We start from the raw sequence: 18,386 nt of genomic DNA, 5'->3' as shown, positions 1-18,386 counted from the left end.
ATTGATGTTTTGGACTGGATAACTCTGTTGTGGGGGCTGCCCTGTACATGTAGGATGTCTAGCAGCACGCCTGGCCTTTACCCACTTGATGCCCACATCACTTCCCCCAGTCGTGACGACCAAAAATGTCTCCAGACATTGCCAAATATCCCCTGGGGACACAAACACCATCTGAGAACCACGGTGCCAGACCCTTCCAAAGGTAGGGACTGTGTCTTATTCACTCCTGCATCCCCAACCTGGCATGTAGTAGAAAACCACTAATCAAACATTGCATGAATGAACAGATGTCACTACTATAAGCTCCTATTGAACAAACAAACCTTAGGAAGAAAGCTGTGTCAGAAGTGTTGCTAGTTCTGAGCTTTGCATTGCTCTCTAGTGAATGGGTGAAACCTGCATGAACGTGGTGGTCTTCTTACTATAGAGCCCATCCCCTCCCTGGCCGTTACAACTGTCCTGATAGCAACAGGCTAGTGATCCCCTCCTGTCCCCGCGCACACCTCTTTGGGCTGCCCTGTCCACCCCTCTCCCCTCTACAGAACAGAAAAAAGGTTCCAGCTCCCCGAGCTTCCGGCATCAAAGACGTTTAAGCTTTTAATGCGAATCCTGATTAATTAACAAGGGTGCACGACTTACATACATTTCAAGTTGCTTTTATCTCTGGAAGAAAAGACGCCTTTTGGCAGATACTTTCTGTTCACTGTTTAGTTCAGCATTTCAAAGGCCATGCTTTGATGGGCTGAACGGGTTACTATTTTTTTGTGTGTGAAGGGCAATGACTAGTAATTAAGGGACAGATGCCTTTATGTCAATTCAAGGGGTGAAAAAAATCAAATTCAATCTCGTCTTTGTCCAAAACTGACTTGTGTGGAAGTTGGAGGGCTCTGGCTGGTGTTGGAGGGCAAAAGCAAGAAGGGAAGAGCATGTGCAATGTCGTAATCATGGCTACATCCCTTTGCCTCCAATAAAAAAGCTAACATTTATTTAGTACCTACTGGGTACCATATCAGTTCTCTCACAAACTCTGTGAAAGACTCAATATAATTTCATTGTACGGATTGAAGATACTAAGTTTTGGTGATGGTGAGTAATTTGTCCAGAATATAACAGTTGGCCCCCATGTTTAGAATACCATGGGTCTGGCCATATTTTTCCCCCAAACTTACATTCCCTCAGCACCCCTCTATCTCCCCTTGCTCATTTACTCCCACTAGAATGGAACAAAAGAAGGGCTTCTTTTATATTTTTATGCAAACAATTCATTCCATCAGGCAGTCCAAGTCTCATCCACTCAGAGCCCCCGTAGTACCCTGGACTCACCCTATGGTAGCCTCCAACACAAATTTTGTGTAAGTCATGTTTTATTCATCTTCCTATCTAAAGCATAAATTCATAGTGAGCAAGGCCCTTGGCTTTCTTGTTGAATCCTGTTTCCTTACGTTTCATGCGGGGACTGGCATGAGCAGGTTTCAAGAAATAGTTGAATATTTACAGAGGACCTACTATGACAAGATTGCTGGTTGCATCCAACAGCTATTTACCTCTTCTTCCTTAATAGCATGATTCTCATTTTTTTTTTTTTTTTTTTTTTTAACCTGGAAGGCCATACCTCCACCTAAATGACTAAAAAGACATCCCCAGCTGCTTTGCAGTTAGAAGTCCTGTGTAACTCAGTCTGGTCCCTTAGGTAGAAGCAGAACTGCTGTGTTGAACTTCCACAAAGTCTCCTCTTACTCTGTCCTACTACTTAGATCATGTGTATGATGGCTGGAACTCAAGCAGTCCTTTTGGACCATGAAGAGCAGAGCCACACCTTAGGGATTAAGAAGCAAAAATGTAGAAGCAGTTTGGGTTCCTGATGACTTTGGAACTGTTAGAATAGTCCTGATGACTCCAGACTTATTTTATGAGAGAGAGAATTAGAAGTCTGTCCTATTAAATTCACTGTTTTTGTTTTTTTGTTAATTTCTCCTGAACCTAATTCCACCTAATATAATTACTAAGTGCAGAGCACTGTTCTAGGCACTGTGAGGCATGCCGACATACCTATCCCATGCCTGTGTGGAGCTCACAGCCTGTGGGAGAGCTTTGATGCGTCCATATCTGATGATTATTTGACACACTACACCCCAGTCATATTAATTTTCTTTTTAGTTCCCAAATGGTAATCACCACAAGTGAGGAACAGATAAAATGCTCAGTGGGATATGAATTGGGAGGTACCATATACAGCAGAGGGCACCATGAAAATTTTCATGGAGAAGATACCCCTTGAACTTGGCTTTGAATATTCATGAGCATTAGGATCTGCAGAGAATGGGATGAGGTTGAACACCCCAGGAGCAGAAAATATAAGACATGTTTGGGAGAAAGCCAGAGATTCTGTCACATAAAGTGCACGAAGAAAGAGTATCTAATTTTTATGAGCATGGGCTCTACAGTTAGATGTCTTGGGTTTGACTATCTACAAGGTATTTGACCTTGGCTGAGCCACGTAAATTTTAAGAACTCTATGTTTTTCATCTGTAAAATGAGGATAGTCACTACTACCTTCCAGGGACCTGCCTGGATCCAGGTGAAAATAGAATAGGAGAACTTAAAAAGGGGCATTGTTAGAATTAAGTGAGTCTATATGTATAGAAGGCTCAGAACAGCAGTTATCTGAAATAAGCATGCCCTAAATGTTAGCTGTGATTGTCTTCTCAAAAGACAGGAAAGGCTAGATGAAACCCCAACATGCAGAACCATGAATTTCAAGCTAAGAACTTTAGCCCATTTTCATGAAGGCACCAGAAAGCTGCTGAAGGTTCGTAAGCAAAATTGTGGGTGACATGATGAGAGTTATTTTGGGGGAAGTCTTGATATGCAAAAGTTAACCATCTTATTAGGCTTTCTCTCCCACACTCACCCCATCAGCCTACTGACCTGAGTGCCTCCCCATCCCAGGGCACACCTGTGCTCAGCAATCCCCCCCCCCCCAATGCTCTTCTCCTGTCTCTGGGGCTCTCTACCTGATTGCTGACTTAGACAAACCTGGTTGATTTGCAGAGACCCGGCAAATGAAGCCCTCTGGCTCGAAGCTCCTGGGCCCAGTTGTTCCCATGGGATTTGCTAAAGCGTGTGATTCCTGTCTCACTCCTCCACTTCTTCCATCCCCTCCGGAGTGATGTTATCAATGCTGACATTCTGACTCTTATCCTTGAAATATAGGCCAGTGATTACATAATAATGGGCTACTATGAGCCATTTTTTTCCTCCTTGGTGACAGTGGGAACCATGCAAACTTCGCTAGTGCCTGCAGAGAAAGTTGACCATACTGTATGCTGTGGACAGAATTGTGTCCCTCAAAATGTACATATGGAAGCCCTGACCCCCAAAATGTAGTGGTATTTGGAGCTAGAGCCTTTAGGAGCTAATTAAGGTTGAATGAGGTCAAGAGGGTGGGGCCCTAATCAGATGGATTGGTAGCCTTGTAAGAAGAAGGGATTGGGCACCTGGCTGGCTCAGTCAGTAAAGCATGAGACTCTTGATCTCAGGGTTGTGAGTTCAAGCTCCACGTTGGGTATAGAGATTACTCAAAAACAAAATCTTAAAAGCAACAACAACAAAAAATGGGTTCTCTCTGTTTTTTCTGTCACCGTGCCTGCACTCATACACCGAGGAAAGGCTATGTGAGGATACAGAGAAAAGTAGCCACCTGCAATCAAAAAACAGAACTCTCACCTGACACTAATCCAGCTGGCTCTTTGATCTTGGACCTCCAGTCTCCAGAACTGTGAGAAAATAAATTTCTGTGGTTTAAGCCACTCCGCCTGTGGAATTTTGTTTGGGCAGCCTGAGCTCACTGATACATTGTATGTACACTTACCAGGCTGTGTAATGTCGGCTGCTTTAGAGATGTTCTTCTGAGCTTGGGGGGGCAATTGAAGACCACTGCAGGCAGCAAGCGGCACCCCTCCATTGACACCTTAGCAATAACCTAATCTTCTGGGCCAGTTGATAAAAGATACATTGGATTCCCTTGTCCAGATTCCTGGCTGCCAAGCTCAAAGTCGAAGTGATATTCCACCTGTGGCCATTGACCAGGCACAGAGTAGTTTCAGCTTTCCCCCTGGTCCCCCTTTTTAATTCACATTTTATTGACATTTTAAGCATCTTCCACTGAAGATGTCCATATGTGGCCACCCAGTGAGGCTCAAATCACAGCTACAAAGAATATTAGAATGCATGCACTATCAAACCAGGGGCCTGCCCGGATCCAGGTAAAAATAGAATAGAACTTAAAAAAAATAAAAATAAAAACCCTACAGGCACATTACTGCTTCACCCAATTTTTATTCCTTTGAAGATAACATGGAGATGAATATTCATGGTGAGAAATGTGAGGCTTCGGCCTTGGAAGCATAATTATTGTTGTTATTTCGAATTTCATTAGCACTTTATATGTGGAGAGCCCGTTCTGGTGAGGCGGTTTGTTCTTTTCCTCCCTTGACTTTCTCTTCTGTGCCTCCATCCCTCCCCAAACTCCCTGTCCTCTTCCAAGAACTAAATCAGATACTGTCATTTTTACAGAAATGAAAAATCAGGAGTGAAGAGGGGAACTGACTTTGACATAGAAATCACCAGCTGTGGCAATGGAAATAATCCCTCTAGGAAAACTCGCTCTGAGGCTGTCGGGCCATCCATGCGTTGATGGTGGAGCTTTGTGCTCCTTGGCGTCTACGCACATCCCCACCTGCTTGAGGAGCCAAAGGGGAAGCATGGATCCCTGTCCCTGAGCTGGCTCCCTCTACCTATGTGCCCCATGATCCTAATGTCATTGGAGGACTTTCACTGGCAGGAACTGAGACTCTTCTGATTAAGGAGGCACGGAAGGGAGCTACTCTTTATTCAGTTGCTAGGTTCCTGGGCGTAAGTATGTATGATCATTCGCTGTCCTGGTTACCTCTTATTGCCAAACAAACTACCCCCAAATTCAGTGGCCTAAAGCACTGATTTATTATTAGAGCTTACAAATTAGAGGGTTGATTGGAGTTCAGCTCTCTAGGCGAGGCTCATCAATGGGGTTGCCAGTCAGCTGGGATTTAGCTCTAAGCTGAGCTTGGTGGCAGCACCTGAGCTGGGAAATCTCTGCTCCACGTGTTTGTCATCCTGCTTCTGAGACCAGCCGGCAAGCCCACACATGTGCTTCTCCTGTGACAGCAGAAGCCTGAGACCTAAAGCAGCAATACACAAGGTTCAAAACTGGTCCCTTGTCACTTCTGCCTCATTCATTTAGTCAAAACCAGTCACAAGGCCAGGCTCTGATTCAAGTGGAGGGGAAATCGAGTCTGCCTCTTTAGTAAGAGCACCTGCAAAGATGCCTGGCAAAGGTTGCAGACACTTGGAGAAGTAGAGAATTGGGCCATGATATAATCCACACTGCATTCCATTTTTCAAATGACTCAGAGGGTACCTTGTGTAGGCTACCATACGGTGAAGTCAGAAGCAAGTATTTTGGACTTCACAGAGCTTTCCCTTCCTTTTTACCTGTCTCCTACAATTTGGCCCCAAAGGCCACATTTTTATTTTTTATTTTTTACTTTTTAAAAGATTTATTTATTTATTTTTAGAGAGAGAGAGAACAGGTGCACACGTGCCAGAGAGCGGGGAGAGGGCCAGAGGGAAAGAATCTTAAAGCAGACTCCCCACTGAGCACAAAGCCCAAGGCAGAGCCCCATTAGGGGCTCGATCTCACCACCCATGAGATCGTGACCTGAGCAGAAACCAAGAGTCGATGCTTGACTGAGCCACCCAGGCACCTCCCCCAAAGGGCCACCTTTAAACTTGCATCTTTACTTTTCAATCAGTAGTGTCTTTCGGTAGGAACATTCCAGAAAACTACCCTCATGCAGTTACTTTTCTTGTTATAGTACCTAATTATTATGATTACGATAAAGAAAATGATGGTGATGATGATGATGATATCTTTCATTTATTGTACATCTAACCTTGATTATGGAGTAGTGGTTATAACCAGAGCTCTGGAATAAGGCTGCGTGAGTTTAAATCCTGGCCCCACCACATACTAGCTGTGTGACTCTGGACAAGGACTTTTTCCTCTCTGAGTTTTAGTTTCCTCAAATGTCAAATGGCAATTCTCTACCGTTCCTAGCTCAGAGTTATTGAAAGAGCAAAATGAAATGAGACCTTCACAGCATTTATCGCACTGCATGGGATATTGTGGGTCCTCAATAAAATGTGACTATTATTGTTTTTGTTGCCATATGCTAAATAGTGAAACACATACTGTGCATGCGTTATCACATTTAACTTGCACAATGATTAGAAAATAGATCACTGCTCATAGTTGTCTACCTGACCTAAAAGTGTTTTTTTTGTTTTGTTTTTTGTTTTTTTTTTTTTTTTTAAAGATTTTATTTATTTACCTGAGAGAGAGAATGGGAGACAGAGAGCATGAGAGGGGGAGGATCAGAGGGAGAAGCAGACTCCCTGCTGAGCAGGGAGCCCGATGTGGGACTCGATCCAGGGACTCCAGGATCATGACCTGAGCCGAAGGCAGTTGCTCAACCAACTGAGCCACCCAGGCGCCCTGTTTTTTGTTTTTTTAATGCCTGCAATACCCATTAGGATCTGCTATCATGTCAACGTATCATTTATGGAAGGTAGTGAAAAGTCTCACCTTATTCTTTCAAGGTGTAAGGTGCTAGTTTTGGAAATAGCCATGCATGTCCTTTTGGAGTGTCATCCTTCAAGCCCTGCAAAAGTTACCTTTTCTCTCTCAGTCCATCTGCCCTAGCCACCTGCTCTTTCAAAACACAGACACTAACACAAAACCTTAGGTGATATTAAAGCACAAGCTGGATGAATTTTGCCTCCCTGTGGCTGGTGTCCAAAGCAAGGGAAGCTGGACTTTAGTCTTGGCTCTGATGATGACTTCCATGATTTAGGAATTTTGGGTCTGCTCCTCATTCCTGGAGCTCCTTCCATTGTGAAATGGAAGTTGTCAGCCCCAAGCTCGCTCCTAGAGCCACACCTTCAGAGCGAGCAGGTGGGCTAGGCAGGAAAGTGTGACAGAAATGCTTAATAATCAGACACGCTCTCAGAAAAGGGCATTGAGGTTAGGCTGTCATGGATTCAGATTTTTGATTTACAGATGATAACGGCATTTAGGCTCAGCATGCTGACAGCCTGTCTACAATAGTGGACAGGGACAGAGGTGTCATTCAGCAATCAGAAAATGACCAACCAATACCTATCCCTATAAATTTCATTTTTACCCCTTGGGTCAGCTTGTACGACTCATTTTCTTCAAAAGGATGCAAATTCCTCCCATCTGTCTGGGGATTTGCTCTTATCCTGAGATAATGGGAATCAGCAGTGAGAGAGGGATCTTCTGCTCTTTTCTATCCATTATCACTTCTCTGATTATTTTGGTGCCCTCGCATGTGATTCAAGGATAATCAGAGTTTGCACGTTGACTGCATTATGATTCCCTGGTTCTCAAGCTTTCCCAAGCCACCAAAGAGCATCCAGAAGCCAAGTCTGGTTTGTTTAGCACTGAATACTGTTTTTTCTAACACAACGCCTGATGCAAAGTAAGCATTCGGTAAATTCTTATTGAACTAATGAGTACATTAGTCTCCTTAGTTCTTGAATCTCTCTCTACGGCTCTTTAGTTATTCACTTATTCATCCATCTATTTGTTCAACAAACACATATTAAGGTTGTGCCTTGGAATTTTGCATGAGTGAAACAAGAAGAATCAGACTGTCTCTATCTAGCTTCAAGGTACTCAGAGTATAGGAAAAGAGCTAAGGCTTTGTATCAGTCAGTCATTACCACAATAATGCTGTGTAATAATACCACTCTAAAACTCAATGGCTCAAAATGGCAATCATAGATTCTCACTCAACCATCTGAAGGTTACCTGGGGGACTCTCCTGACTTAGTCTGGCTTGGCTACGCTTGTCTCCAAACTGTGGGTTAGATCCAGCTCTGCTCTCGTATCTGTCACCCTACTTGGACCAGTCGGCTAGACAGGGAATGTTCCTCTCATGCCGCTGGCAAAAGTACAAAGAGGCAGCCCCGCGGTAAGAGCCTCGGCACACATCGTGACTGCCAGTATCTCACTCATCAACATGGCCAAGTTCAACACCAACGGGTTCTGGGGAAGTCTCTCCACTCACTGTGAGAGGAGGACGGGCATAAATATTTGCTGGACAATAACCTAAAGTATCACAGCCTTAAATACAAATAGCATATGTGATAAAAAAAAATACTGTGTTATAAATAAGTTATGCAAAGAATAAGGATGTGTAAAGGAAGAAATATTATATATAAAGAATGTGATGAGAATCAGAAATGGCCCTGATGGATGAATGCCGTGTGGGTGTGCAGAGCACTAGTTAGGGGAAAATAACCTGGACAGAGGCAATAGGAAATTTGGAGTGTGTACAGGGAGTAGTAGGGACAACTGTTTTGATGAGGGCATAGGTTGTAGGAAGAAAAATAGTGAGAGAGTAGATCAGAAAGATTGTCTTGGAGCTTGAATACCATGCTAATGGGTTACATAAGACTCGGGGCAACAGAAATTAATTAGAGAGTAACAGGTGAGAAAGCTAACAACAAGAAAAAAGAGTACATAGTGCATTGCAAGGTAGGTGTTAGACAATCTATTAGCTCCTAAGGATCTCCATAGATGTCAGGGAGAATGAACAACCAGTAGACTGAGGTGATAAATAGTAGACATTACACTTTTTTCAAGTATTATTTTTTCCCAGTGAATCTTAGTGGGCATCTCAGACCTCAGGCTTAACATCACAAGTGCAGTATATTTCCCCTGTGAAGCTTCCTCCTGCTTTCCCACCCTGTCATCTCAGAAATGATGTCACCATGGGAATGATGGTGAATGGGTGAGTCCTGTATAGGAGGGAGTGATGTGGAAGTCCTCTCTCCAGGGATGACATTTGCACTGAGACCGGGACAACAAGAAGGAACAAGTGAGCACCCCTTCTATGCCAGCCATGTGACCTGGGATGCATAATTCAACCTCACTAGCCTCAGTTTCCTAACTGAGGAGATGATAATAATACCCCTCCTTTCTAGGGTTCATACGAAGATGATGAAATTACTCACAGAGTGCTTAGAACAGTAAGTACCTGGCACATCAAGTAACTCCATTGTAAAGGTGAAGACAGACAAACAGATACCTTTTTTTATTAGTTACTTAATTAGCTAATTAATTTTTTAGAGAGGCAGAGCACGAACAAGGGGAAGGTAGTGGCAGGGGGAGAGGGAGAGAGAGAATCCCATGCAGGGCTCGATCCTACAACCCTGAGATCAGAACCTGAGCAGAAATCAAGAGTTGGAAGCCTGGAAGCCCAACTGACCGAGCCACCCAGGCACCCCGAGCAGATGCTTTTAAAGTATTATGATCTGTGCTCTGTTCTAGATAGTTACAAAGTGCTAAGGGTGAAGAAAGGAGGATGCCTAACCCTGCCTGGGGCATCAGCAAAGTCTTCGTAGAGGAAATGATAAAGCAGAAAGGAGATAAATTAACATTTATTGAATACTTATTCTTGGTGCTAGGGGATTTCTCTTACTATTTATAGAATTTGCTTTTCATAAACAACTTTGTGAGCTAGGTATGATTATGCCCGTTTTACAGATGAACCAAGTCACTGATTAAATACCTTATCATGATGGCAGAATTAATATTCTAAACCAGGATACCTTGTACTAAACCCACAGCAACCTCTATTTTGCCAAGGTTGCTTTTGGCCAAGAAGGTCTAGGGTGCTAGAACAGCTAACATTTACTGATTATATATTTACTGATTATTAATATAGGTTTGACAGAGTGCTTCATGCTTATAATCTGTTAGCTCATTCAACTCTATGAGGTAGGTATTTTTGTTGTTCTGAGATAAAGAAACTGAAGTTCAGAGAGTTTAAGTGATTTCCCCAATATCACACAGTAAGTGTCAGAGTCAGGATTTGAACTTAGACAATCTGATACCAGAACACATGAGCGTATCCTCCATCTATCCTGACTCTTGCTCAGAGGTGGAAAGAAGCTAGGAGTAGGAGTTGTAGGACTTGATTCAGGACCCGATTCTTCCAACTTGTCATCTCAACCTTGGGTAAATCACATCTTTGAATTTTATTCTTGCCACTTGTAGATGAAGCTAAAAATTCCTGTCCTGTTGGCTCACAACGTTATAGAGCCCAAATGTTATGTTGATGAATGTACAAACATTCAATGTAAATGGAAGTTGTTAATTATTATTGTTGATGTTTTTATTTTAATCTCAGGCAGAGAATAGTGGAAGTAGCCAGGACAGTCATTCCTCAAAAGAGAGGAAACCGCAGATGCCTTCAGATACTTGGGAGAATTTTCATGAAACTTGCCTCATCTAGCTTCCCCCAAATTTTGGAATTTGAATGCACAGTGGTAGATTCAACAAGAAAAATGTAAATCAATACTCTCTGTTGGTCACAGCCAGCCAAAGATAGAACCAGTTTTGAATGGAGATCATGAGTTTCCCACTATCAGTGTGTGCAAGCTATAGGATCTCATGATGCAGGAGGTCCTAATGGGAAAGTCTGCATGCTAGAGAGGTTGACACCTGGACGGCTGTGATAGAGTCCATGGTAGACTCCTACTGTCCTCTTCTGCACTACTCAAAGCCATTCTCTACCTACAGCCAAAGTAGCATTTTAAACATGTATATCTGACTATGCCATCCTCTTAGGTAAAATTGCCCATGGCTTTCCATTTAAATTAGAATTAAATCCATACTCCTTACCATGGCCTACATACACCTGAATAATTGAAGCCATACTAACTTTCCAAGACTCATTTCATCCTTTTCCGGTCTTTCTTCTCGACTCTCTAGCCACATGACTTGAAATGTTTGGCTCCCAGAATTTACCAAGTTCTTCCTCAGGGCCTTGGTTCTTGCAGCTCCCTCTACCGGGAATAGCCCGCCCGCCCCCACCCCGACCTGACCCCCTTGGTTGTTCCAACTCCTACTCATCTGTTCTCATTTCTAATGAAGTGCCACATTGTCAGAGACTCATTGCCTGGTCCTCAAATATAAATTAATCGCTCTTTCATTCTTCATTCTTCATAGAACCCTATTCTTTTCCATCACAGAATATTTAAACACTTTCAGTCACATATTCTCTGTTTTATTGTGTTAGGAACAGTTAGCATGAGATCTACCCTCCTAACAAATTTTTATGTATACGATACACTATTGTTAACTATAGGCATAGCAGATGTTGTATAGCGCATCTCTAGAACTTAATTATCTGTCATAACTGAAACTTTATACCCGTTGAATGGCAATTCCCCATTTCCTCCTCCCATATATTGGTTTTTGATTATTTGTTTTTGTCTATCTCTTGACTAGACTGTAAGCTCCATGAGTGTAGGGACCATTTTAGTCTTGTTCATTGCTACGTCCCCATTCCTGGAGCATAGTATTTCATGGTAGTCCATGAGGGAGAGGTGATAGGAGGGAAGGAGGGAGCAAGGAAGGGTTCTTTGAGTATTTTTTTTTTATTTGTCTGTAAAAAACAAAACAAAACAAAAAAATTACATATATATTACACATAGTGCCCAGAGCTGGGAAGAGGGACTTCTAACAGATTTTGCTAGAAGTCTCTCTAGCATGACATGGAGTACAGCTGGACCTTCAGGAGACACAGGGAGCCTGCAGAGCCCCAGCCTTGCTGAGTCTGCAGATTATCACACAATAGTCGTCAAATATAGCTTGGTAAGTAGGTCAGGAGTGGGGGATGTCCTGTGCCTCTCTGAGATACATCTGGGCTAGGTGTTGGGAGTTTTGTTTGCACGAGCTCCTAAAGATAACGGAGAGACACAATGAAAGGGGGCCATGGAGTCAGGAGTCAGAGCAGTGAGACCTCTGCTGTCATGAAATGTGCATGAAATGTGCATGAAAGCAGGCAGTCTTCCGGTTTCACCCCAGATCATCCACCAAAGTAGCCCTTGCCCTGGAGTGTAATAGAGAGATTGTATCATTCCCATTGTAGACATAAAGAAGTGGTGCTTAAAGAGATAAGTAACTTGCCCAAGGCATCCTGGCTAGCAATCAGGAGAGCTGGGTTTTGAACCCTAGTTTGTCTGGCTCTGAAGATTGTTAAATAATATCAATTAAAAATAAAAAACAACAAGCATCAACAAATGTAAGGATACAAACTGTGAGGAGAGATCTGTCCTCTTCCTCCTACATTCAAGGTCACACAGGTATTAAAGGCAGAGCTGAAATTCAAAACTGGTGTTGTCTTATGCAAGGGATTGTGCTTTTAATATTCATTCATTCATTCATTCATTCAACAAATAATCAATGATAGCCTAACACATGCCAGGTAGCAGGGAACAAGATTGGCGGGATTTCTGGTGACAACTGTAATTTAGCAGGAAAGACAAATATTAAATAGCACTCCTGCAAAGTGGTTTTCATCATCCCTGTTACACAAGTATAGTCACTCTTAGCCTTTATGCTATAATGTGTGGTTGGAGGAGGTCATCCAGAGGATATGACCTATAGTTGGCTGTGAGCTGACCTGGGGCAACTGGATGCTCCCCACCCCCTCCTCTGCCTGTGAAATGTACGTTCGGCCCACCATTCCCATAGCCAGAATTCTTTCAAGGATGCAACCTTGAGAAAACAATGGGTTGTTGAGACCATGTGATGGTATACAACTGAACCCAGTTAAGGCCTTTATATGAACTTTAAGATTCTGGCAGGTGGGTGCGGAGATCTGCTTATTTTGGGGCATCCTGAGGCAAGCCTCATATTTATGTTCTTTTGCTTATTAACACCACCACCTACCAATTTGCATCTTTCTTCAGTCTCTCCTTGCCCTCTGTGTCCTGGGGCCAGTTTTGAGTTTCTACCCAAAGAAGTTAGAAAGCCTTTTTTTAAAATAAAGATTTTATTTATTTTTGACAGAGAGAGAGAGAGCACAAGCAGGGGAAACAGCAGCAGAGGGAGAGGGAGAAGCAGGCTCCCCGCTGAGCAGGGAGCCCGATGTGGGGCTCGATCCCAGGACCCTGGGATCATGACCTGAGCCGAAGGCAGATGCTTAACCATCTGAGCCACACAGGTGCCCCAGAAAGACTTTATTAGATGTCAGTTGCCCAGCATATATGAGGTCATACGTTTTCCAAGTGTTCCTATTTGTACCCAAGTGAAGCAGGGGTTAAAAATTCCAACTTCACAGGTGGTTGTGAGAATTACATAAGAAAAAAAATGTGTGCTTAACTGATACTAGGCACCCAGATAATGCTGTGGAAATAAACACTCTATCCTGGCATCACCTTTACCAGCTCAAATATAATAATAAAAATAATGTGTTGCAGAAAGGAAAATGACCTAGTATTCTATAGCAGAGAAGAAAGCTTATACTTTTCATTAGTAATAGACATCCTAATGCACCAGGTTAGCAGTTCAGCTTGAATAAATATAGAGCAGATACTGCAAGGTTTTTTTTTTTTCCCCCTAAGTAGGGTCCCAGAGAAAAAAGATTTCAGACAAGAAGGGCCAATGGGACCTGGAAAGAGGATTCTGAAAATACACCAGTAGTTAAGATTTGTAACAAAAGAGATCCAAAGCAACGTCACCTGTTAATGTGTGTTAATGATGAAAGATGACACGTGTAACACAGTGAAGAACACGAATAGGTTAAATGATTATGTAGGCAATGAGAAACGGATGTGGGCACAAGCAAATGAATGATGGGGGTGAACTAAGATGAAGGGACATGAAACAGAAAATGCAAAAGGAGGAAGGAAGAAAGGGACAGAGACTTTCGAGAGGATTAGGAGATTTTCAACTGGATGGTGCAAGAAGGGTTGGAAATGACTGCAGTAAATCACAGATCAAGAAGGGGTTGATTTAGAGGACCGAGGACAGGGAAAGCAGGAGGTAGTGAAAGGTATGAGCTGGAGAAAAAAGATAATAAATTTGAGAATTGTTAAGGGGAAGAGTCAGAGAAGTACTGGGTTGAAGCAGAAATCAGTCAAACAGATGCAAGTAGAAATGAAGAAAGACAACGGTGATTAAAATATTCTTTCATTTTTCACGAAAGAGAAGTTAGAGACAATGGTAAAAGTTTGCTCTAAATGAGATATAGTGGAAATGTTCTGAACAGGGAAATGAGAAATGGAGGGTTGGAAGCAAAGAGACAGAGAAGTAACAGAAGGACCAAATAAATAGACATTTGCAGGTAGAAACAAGCTACTGTTTCTGAGGACCTACTATGTGCCAGAGAGCACAGGGGGCTTCCATTTACACCAGCTGGCTCATTCAGTTTTCCCATGACCCCACTTATGGGAAAGGACATGAAGGCTCACAGAAGTTGTAAATCACTCAGAATTAGTCAAATAGTAAGTGATGGAGAAAAGAATTTGAACTTACATCAAAGAGAGGTATCTGAATTGAGGAAACAAACAGTGGTGATAGGTATATTTACAGTCATCTATTTCAGATACAACAATAGAAGGGAAAGCTTCGAGATTGACCTTAATCTTGTAATTAATTGATCCTATACCAACTGAGGGAGCTGGGCTCTGCGTGGCTCACGGGGCTGGCAGAGCTGCAACAAGAGTATCTGGGGGGGGAAGTGGCTGAAGGGTAGAAAAAGAAGCAATATGCCAGGTGATGAATGGAGTCAGCGAGCAAGGCAGGATTAAAGGGACAACGTGAGTTGCAGAGGGGGATGATGGAAACGAGAGAAAACAAATGGTGGGGATTTGTGGGTTCGAGGAGGATGGATGGGAGATGGAGCTCAGATAGAGCAGAGATGGAGCAGGAGAGATAGCAAGCTTTCCTCCTGAGCTGGAGTTTATGTTCGAGAGGTCATCTCGAGGCTTAAAGAAGAAAGACTTAAAAAAACGTACTTGATGGGGCACCTGGATGGCTCAATCCATTAAGCGTCAGAGTCTCGATCTCAGCTGAGGTCTCCATCTCTCGGTCTTTTTTTTTTTTTTTTAAAGATTTTATTTATTTATTTGAGACAGAGAGAATGAGAGAGAGAGAGAGAGCACATGAGAGGGGGGAGGGTCAGAGGGAGAAGCAGGCTCCCTGCCGAGCAGGGAGCCCGATGCGGGACTCGATCCAGGACTCCAGGATCATGACCTGAGCCGAAGGCAGTCGCTTAACCAACTGAGCCACCCAGGCGCCCTCCATCTCTCGGTCTTGAGTTGAAGCCTGGCATTGGGTTCCACACTGGCATGGAGCCTACTTAAGAAAATTTACTTGAATCATGGGAAGCTGGGAAAGAGGGAAGGAAGGAAAGGAGGGAGGGAGGGAGGGACAGACACATGGACAGAGGGAGGATAATGCACTCATAGTAGAAAACCGGAAGGATGCAGTGAAGTTTTCTTCACTGCAGAATTACGACTAGTGCCTAGTACCATACCTGTCTTAGAGTAAAAAGCCAATAAGTATGTGCTCATTCATTGACAATGTACTTGCTTTGCGTCTCTACCCTATGTTAGTGCTCAGGTTAGCTTAGACTGGGTGGTTAGTCATTTTAGGGAAATTGTTTTATTAGCTGACACAGTTAAGTAAAATGTAACAAGGTGAAGTCTAGAGGGAGATCTCTCCAGGCAGAAGGAAAGAGCCTGTGTGAAAACACTGGGACAACAAGAGCTTGGAACATTCTGGGAATAGAAAAGAGATACCTATGGCTAGAACAGAGTGGCGGTCGTGAGGAGCTTGTTAGGGCTGAAGAGGAGAAGAGTGAGGGAGATGCCATAAGATGTTTAGATTTACTTAGAACATTAATGAGAACCTAATATAGACTAGACATTTTCAGACATGTGATCTCATTTCATTCCCATCATGATCCTGAGAAGTAGGTACTACTTTCCCCATTTCACAAATGAGAAAATGAAAGGTCTCATAGGGGCAATTATTAACTGACTTGATCCAGTAGATAAATAGCAAAGATGTTATCCAAACCAAAGCCTGTATGCCTCCCCAGTCCCTGCTTTTCCAACTACACTAAGCTGCCTCAGTCACATGGTATGGATAGGCAGAAATTAAAAAAAAAAAAAAAAGAAACAGAATAAAGTATAGGGTAGGGGGAGTAAAGAAAAAAATGTTACAAAACGACAGAACTCAGAGAGGCAAACTCTGAAAGATGAAGGAAAAAGAAGGATTGGCTGAGAGGACAGGGAAGGAGAATGAAAAGAAATCTGAGACCAGTGGAGTCAGAGATGGGGACACAGGGGCACCCTAGAGCACAGTAAGTTACATCAATAATGAAATGGGAATGAGGGAAGGGGAGAGGAGAAGGCGAGAGAGAAGCTGAGGGGGACAAGAGTGGTGCCATTACCACGAGACAGGACATTGTGGAGTATGAACCGAGAAGTCACACTACTTGGAAGAGGTGAGGAAGCCTTGTCCTGTGCAGGGGGTCAGGGATTGAGAGTCAAACCGACTTGTGTTTTACCCCTGATAAGTATTAAAGTCAAGTGTCTTAGCTTCCCTGAGGCTCAAACTCCACATCTATTAAATGGGGATAACAAGACTTAACTCCAGATGTTGTTGGGATGACACATCAAAGAAGCAGTTATAATTTATTGAGCACCTAGAATGCTAAGCACTTGGCATAATGACTTCTGAAGCCCCACAACCACCGGAAGGCAGGGATTGTTATCATCATGCACTGAGAGACCACATAAAGTTTTGAAGTTGCAGAGTATGTGTTCAGAAATAGGCGTTCTTTTCCTGTGGCCGTGCCATATTCTACACTACCTACTAGCTAAAGTTGGTCCTCTCCAAAATGAACAGCAAATCCCTTGACTGCCTTTTTGGTCTTGTCTTCAATTACTCCCTCTCCCCCTCACTGAACTTCCCCCTTTTCCCTTCATCAGCTCTGCCCTCGCTGCCCTCCATTTGTTTCCAATTTCTGTGTTCTCAGGCAGGTGTCTTAGTTGCAAGCAACTGATACCGATTCTGGATAATTTAAGCAGAAACAGAATTCAGTAAAGTGATATTAGATTACTTAGAATCTCCACGAGGGCATGGGATCCGGGCAGAGTCCGTGAAGTCAAGAGCGCCACTCCAAATCACAGCACAGACACTACTGTTGCCGTTGCTGTAGGCATAAACAGGGCGATTCACTCTTGACACTTGGCACTACTGTGCTCCAAGACAGTGCCGTTAAAACCCATTTCCTCTGGCAATAAAATCTGGATGTAACTGCCCCAGGTAGTGCCACTTTGGTCCCCAGGGGGATTCTGCCTGATTCCTTCCAGCCTCTGGGGTGGCTGAATCTGATTGGTGAATTCTGAGTCACGTGCCCAAGTCCTAGCTGTGGTGGAAGCTGAGAAGGTACCTGGAAATGTTAGCCTCTTCGTGGGAGGTGGGCTGTGCCTCAGAGAGTGAAGCACCCTCTGACGTAGGGAAGGGATTCGTTCAGATACCAAACAGTTGCCAAGAATGCCAAATGCCAGCTTTAACCGGGAATGTCTACCCCCAAGCTTCTAGTCCTTCATGGTTCAACTCCGAGGCCACCTCCTCTGGGAAGCTTTCTTTGATTTCTCCAAGCATAAGTGTCAAAACACCTCATTAAAAAAACACATGTCTGCCTGCCTGCCTGGTACCTGAGATATTTCTGTGCTCATCTCATCCCCACACCCCATGCCCCCATCATTATAAACTCTCCAAGGGCAGGAGCTGTGTTTATCCGTTTCTGCATCCCCATATAGTGCCTGGTAGGAGCCCTGGATATTTGGTGGTGAATGAATGAATGAAAGTGTTGGTCGCATTCGACGGGCCTTTGTACCAGAGGTCCATGAAGGACTTGCACAGACTCTGCCTTACATAAGGGAGCCCTTTTTTCCTGGTGTGCACTTCTATAAATGGACTATGTCAGCATATTTGAAGAAAGGGGCATAGAGAATCAGAAAGCCCCATTGCAGAGGATAGTGGCGGATTGTAAGGGTACAAAGGAGAGACTGAGGGAGGCAGGACGACATATTTTGGAGGAGTAAATGAACTGGAGCAGGCACCAGAGAGGCAAGAGACGATTTAGAATCAGAGGACTTGAAAGGCCAGATTCCACCTCTCCCCCTCCCTTTGGGTTCACAGATTAGTAAACTGAGACAGGAGAAGCACACCTTACAAACCTCAGAGCTGAAACAGACCCAAATGCACTCATGCAGATGTGCCTTTCACATCTTCCATAGGTGGGTTTTTCCAAGGTCACTGAGGACAGGATGATTTAATAGAAACAGCCAAGGCTTTGGAACCTGGAGTTCAGATCTCAGCTCTTTTGCTCACCAGCTATATGACCTTGGGACGTCCCTTCACCTCCCGGACCTCCTGATCTCAGTTT

The sequence above is a fragment of the Phoca vitulina genome, unplaced genomic scaffold (assembly GCF_004348235.1).
Source record: "Phoca vitulina isolate PV1807 unplaced genomic scaffold, GSC_HSeal_1.0 scaffold21, whole genome shotgun sequence".
In the NCBI taxonomy this organism is placed as follows: Eukaryota; Metazoa; Chordata; class Mammalia; order Carnivora; family Phocidae; genus Phoca; species Phoca vitulina.
Note: the sequence above shows the minus strand (reverse complement) of the source record.